This window comes from Lissotriton vulgaris, chromosome 5 (genome assembly GCF_964263255.1).
Source record: "Lissotriton vulgaris chromosome 5, aLisVul1.2, whole genome shotgun sequence".
Lineage (NCBI taxonomy): Eukaryota > Metazoa > Chordata > Amphibia > Caudata > Salamandridae > Lissotriton > Lissotriton vulgaris.
Genome location: NC_141693.1, coordinates 978,446,285 through 978,452,686, shown reverse-complemented (window position 1 = coordinate 978,452,686; position 6,402 = coordinate 978,446,285).

Below are 6,402 nucleotides of genomic sequence, written 5' to 3'. Positions count from 1 at the left end.
GGGTTTGGGACCCACCTGGACCAGAATGCGTTTGGAATATATCATTACCACAGTTCTCTTGGGCTAGTGTAGCCGAGAGGGCACCATGAAGACACGAGGTTTGCTTGTGGTTGGTTCTGTCCTCACTGCTTGTATTCTGCAAACTTTTTACAAGCGGGAAGGGATATCTCTTGCGTATATGTTGTGTAATGATAATTCCCCAGTGTTCGAATGATCCTTTGTTTTCAAAGATTCTTGCGGCTATCTCCTTGGTAGCCCAGGTTGTAACCGAAACTTCGATGTTTGTATGATCTGTTTTTTGGCCGAACTCAACTGAGACAAGGTCTTGAGAGGATATACCTCTAAGCTCGGGAACAAGTCCAAATAATTTCAATAAATTTCCTCTGTTTAGAATGTCATGCGAGCCCTTTGACTCATATTCGGGGGTAAATGTTAGCATTGGTTCTAAATCTGGTATCAAATTTTTCAATAATTCTTGAGGGTGTGTAATAGAGTGATTGAGGTTACTGGATGCTTTTTTGTTTTTTTGGTCACGTTTTGTGTGGAACCCTTTTCACTGGAACCTCTCACAGGAGAAAGGGTTAATAGTGGCTTATGGTTGTTTTTGACTGCATAATACATTTAAAGGTTACTTTACAAAAATAACCTCTTTGACATTTATAACACTAAAGTATTTCATATTTGAGTGTGAGAAGTCTTTCTGTTCGTTTAAAAAAAAACAAGCGTTTTTCACTTTTCAAGCACTGCACTCGTGCCTGTGGCGGCATCCACCGAGCGAGCAGCGGCCATATGTTTGTAACTAACATGGCCGCGCCACTGCTCGCTCCCGCAAGGTGGATGCCACCACAAGCACAAGTGCAGAGCTTGAAAAGTGAAGACCGATGACTGAAGGCCCTCATAGAGCAGCGCATGCACGCTGCCTAGGCGAGACCTAAAAACGAATTTTATCTTGTGTAGTGTAACTGGTGCTCATATAAATTGCTCCAATGCCCTTGGGCTGAGTTCACTCTAAATAAAACTACAAAAAGCAAGAAAAAAAGCAATTTGTTCATGTTTTAAGATTCTGCAAAGGCCGAAGTATGATAAGTAAAGAGGTCTCTCTATATGAAAACATTGATATTCATTTTGTAATGTGGCTCTTCTGCCTTTGTTTTGTTCAATTATCAGTCACGCATCAATAAGGCAGCTTTATACTTACAATTACTGTTTAAAATACCTACTGATCAGAAAGAAAATGACCAGCTTTGAGTTTTTTTCTTCCTTTTTGGACTGTTCAGAATGTTAAAATATTGGTCATGGGGGAGAAAAAACGCCCAGGTGGCAACCCTAGCCAGATCGGGTGTTGTGGTACATGGACCGTTTTATTTCACCTCAACCATCTTACCAAAATGCAGAGTTTCTAGTTTTTACCAATGGTATTGGTTCAATAAACTTTAAAATCCTTTACCAAACATTTCTCTGAAAATGAGTACAATGAGACAAACCAAATGGTGTTTTTAATGAAAGGGAATGACCCAGGAATGTGGGCCACGATTTTGGTGAATGCCCAGACCTTATTTTGATCCTGACCCTGGCAGGGCCATTTTATATTTATCTTCACCCCTCCCAAAAGACCCAGGCAGCTGACACAGCATTCACATTTGAATACATAAAATGTAATTTTAAAAAAATAGATCCTGTAAGGAGTGGTGCTGTGGTGAGGGTGCTACAGTTTAGAAGGAGATTGAGCAATAAAAATGCCTTTAAATATTTTCTTTTCATATTTGCTGTGCATTCAAATGCCAAGATCAAATGACAGGCTATGTTTTCTGACATATTGCTGCTTATTCTTTTAACACGGAGATGCTGATTACTTTTCTTTTTCTGACTGCAAAGTGAGAGCATTTTATGAAGTGAGCTATCTGACAATCTTGCTGAAGTACATGGAGTGTAATAATAAAAACTGTAGGATGTCAATTATTTCTAATACTCATGTAAATACCTGTAAATGAACAATATAAACATTTAAAAATATATCAGCAGTTATGATAGCAAATGAGCCACAGTTTGTTTTATAATTCTGAAGTGTGATGGAAACAAAGATTTTACTATGGTCAAAACGAATCTTGATGATGCGCACAGGATAAATATTGTTTTGTGTTGTATTGCAGCATTTGAATAGTGCCTACTACCCCTAAGTGGGGCACTGAAGCACTTACCTACATGGGCAGCAATCGATGACATATAGTGTGTGTGGTTAGAAGGGTGTTGCCTTTGTTTTGTGATCCTATGTGAGAAGTGTTTCCATGTTGTGCATGATGACCACTGAGGTGCAAATATCATGTTATGAGATGCTGCGTGTTGCAAGGTGGTGAATGAGGTGTGAGAGAGACAGACACAGTAGTATATGGTTTGTCAGTATGCTGGCTACTTTATAGTCTGCCTAGCTGGTTTCTGCACTGGGATATCCAATCACAAATGTTGCTTATAGTTGTGAGCCTGAGCTGATATGGTTGGATTGAGAGAGAAGTGGAGAGAGTTGCAGTGGCGGGCATTTTTACTATAATCCTTTATCTGAGCTTCATTTTGAGATGCAGCCATAGTGTATAGATTTTTGGGATCTGCAGTGGTGGATGTGATTAATGTGCTTTGATTGACCAACAGTGTGTGGCAGATCTCTTCAAATATTCCATGCCTTTCCAATCAATGATGGCTAGTTTATTGGCTGTACAGTACTGTTGATTGACAATACTTGTGGCAGATACATCTTATGTGAATGTAAGAGTTGTAATTTACAGTTGACTCTTGACTGCTGAGTGTTATGGTATTAGTAGTATTGTAGACCAGAAATGTTATATATGAAATTACATAACTATAGAAAACCCTGGTGAACCATAGGGCAACACTCCCTAAACTTACCCGCCTACCAAAATTAGTTGCTGCCTGAGTTGTTTCCAGTATTTGGATTGTAAGCTCAAGATTGAGTCTGAGGGTGTGACTGTGTTTCCGGGTTCTGTGGGGTCGTGCAGTTGTCTTGAAAATAGCCATGTGTTCAAATGTCTTTTAAAGTGTATATGCTCCTGAATGCTTTGAATGCTGGCCAGTAGTGAGTTCCAGACCATGGCAGCTTCTACTAAGAAAGCAGTGCCTCCTATGGATTTCTCCTGGTAAGGAAGTATGATAGTAGTGGGTCAAGCCTGGAGCAGTGTCCTGTTTTGTTTGTATTGCTTGATTTAATTTGTAGGTATAGTTGTTCTTTTACCTAGGAGGCTCTATGGACAATGCAAAGTACCTTGAACATTGCCCTTCTAGCTCTATGTAACCGATTGAATGATTGCAAGACTAGAGCCATGTGTTAACTTGGGTGAAGGCGGAGAAGAATTCTTGCTGCAGCATTTTGGATGAGTTGTATTTTCCATATGATGAATGTGGATGATCCAACGTATAGGCAGTTTATAGTCAAGTTGAAAGATTATGGTCTAGATGTAGGTAATCACAATTTACTGATTCTTAAATACTGAATTTTACCGATTCGGTATTTAAGAATCGGTAAATGTGATGTAGGTAATAAATCGGTAAAATTTACCAATTCAGTAATATTCCTTATCACCGAATCGGTAATACCGATTCAGTAATGAGGAATACCTTCCCATTCATTATTACCAATACGGTAAATACCGAATTGGTAATAGAGGGAGCATATTCAAGGGTGGCAGGGTGTCACATTGACACCCTGTTGCACCCCTGAATCGTTCATGTGTGCGCATGTGGCGCACATACATCTGCCACATGGCACTTTTAAAAAAGCAAATAATTGCTTTTTGAAAGGTATTCAGTATTTACCACCAACTTGTAGTTGGTGGTAAATAATGAATCCTTAAAGCAAAAATGTACTCACTTGAGTGCTTCCTACATAGGTTTTAAGGATATGGTAATTTATAGATTCATTAAAATAAGGACTCAGTATTTTACCGGTTCCTTAAAATAACAAATTGGTAAGGGCTAAATACCGGTCAGTAATGGGAAAATCACAGATTTTTGGCCGCTACCGACCGGTGTTAAGCTACCTACATATGGCCCTATGAGTCTGAAGATGGTTCACAGTTTCTTTTGGCATCCAAGGCAGAGGAAGATGCTACATAGTGATTTTATTTTCTAGAGGACACTTTGTGTGGCGTTGTTAAGATGTGGTACAGCTCCTGTTACAGTAATTGAAAACTCAATAAAGAATTGAAACACTGTTAAGATGTGGTATCAATTATAGGTCTGAATCCACTATTACTAATAGGCTTCTGACTTCTCTCTATATTGTTGAATGGGCCTCATGTTCCATAGGCCATATGGCAGTAGACTCGTATTTTGGCCAATATCCGCAAGTCATAATCACTAATTTTGCTGTACTGAACTTTAGATGGATATTCATCATCAATGATTTATATGCCCCGAAGGCAGTCATCAAGTTTTAAATTGTAGAGGTTTTCCAAACCATCTATTTAAAAAATTATTTTGTTGTCATCTACATAGTTATAACAGATGAGGTTCTAGGATTTATGTGGTAAAGAGGTTAGGTAGATGTTGAAAAACAGAGGGGATATGCTGGACCCCTGAGGAACACCACAGTGTTGTGTGTGAGGAGCTGATGTTAAAGGTCAATCAATCAATCAAGGTCAAGAAATACTTGAAATGACTTGGAGACAGTGGTTTTGGGTAGTAGGAAAGTAGTTTATTAGATCAACAACCCCAGGAGCATTCAAGGACCAACTTCCTCAGTAGCTGTGCATCTCTGATCTGCTCCCTGGATTCCACACTCTGGAATCCAGTGAGCACAGTGACCATGAGACAATGACATCATTACTAAGATACAACATATCTCCCTTTCTATAAAATAATAAAACTAACACAAAAATAAAGAACACATTACATACCGAAGCATATCAGCAATACACAGTCAAGGACAGATGTAATCCTTCATCCAAACTGGTTTACACTTAGGCCTAGTAGATACAGACATAGAAATGGGTACATCATCTCCTTTTTCCACAGATGTTTTTGGAGAACTGTCTACCAGACCACTCATTTGTTTGCACTCTAGGTCATTGCATCTTGTAATGCTCCTTACATTCCACTGTTTACCATCATCTAACTTCACTATGTTGCCAGTTACAGAGATTATCTGTTTAGGTTTAGACCATTTAGAGGAACCAGGTTTCCGATTGCTCATTAATTGGGAGCGTACCCAGTCACCAACCCTAAATGCATTGCCCTTGCGATTAATCTTTGAATTGTGATTTTGAACATATTTATTTTGATATAGTCGAACCTTAGATGCAAGGTTCTTACCATCCGTCACTTTTGAAATGTTTTTAGACATCCATACAGGTTTAACTTTAGATCCAGCCTCACGCCCTTTTAATAAAGAAAACGGAGACATTCCAGTGGCTGTGTGGGGAGTATTTCTGTAACACCATAACATTTCCTTGACAGCATCCTTACAGTTATCATTATTGTTGCTAGCGAGTTGGATGCATTCCTTCAACACCCGGTTGAATCTTTCTATTAAACCATTTTCTCTAGGATTATATACAGAGGTGGTAATGTGTTTTACTCCCACTTTTTTAAGATAAACGGAAAACTCCTCAGCTACAAATTGCGGGCCATTATCTGATAAAATAGTGCTAGGGTACCCTTCTCTTCGGAAAATGCCTTCGCAAAATTCGATAATGTTGAAAGATTTGATATCCTTTACAAAAGCCACTTCAGGCCATTTAGAGTGAAAATCCATTAAGACAATTGCAAACTTATCTTCTATTCCTTTGACATGGAATGGACCACAAATATCAATAGCAACTTTATCCCAAGGCTTTTCAGGAAAAGGAGTTGCCGAAATGGTGGTTTCTTGTGATTTGTGGGATTTGTCACTAGACATGCATGCTAGACAATTCCTAACGCACCTGTCTATGTCCTTGTCCATTCCAGCCCACCAAAAATCATTCCTAGCTCTCTTCTTCATGCTAGTCATTCCACTATGACCTTCATGTAATAGACTCAATAGTTTGTCACGCAGAAGTGCAGGTACAACTAATCTGTCGCCCCTCCTAAGAATGCCACCATAAAAAGATAATTCTGGCCAAACCATCTTAAAATCGGCCAAAATGGACTTATCCAAAGATGACAGATCTACTCCAACATGTAAATTATTAATGATTTGTTGTAGTAAAGTGTCATCAGTCACAGCTTGAACCCACTCTTGTTCACTGATTGCATTATTACAAGATTCTTCGATGCTGGCAACTAACCATTCATCTTTATCCTCAGAGGTATCATCATTATCACATGGCAAGGGAAGACGTGATAAACAGTCTGCATTAATGTTTTTATGCCCAGGAACATAATTTATCTGAAAATTGTACCCCTGTAATCTAT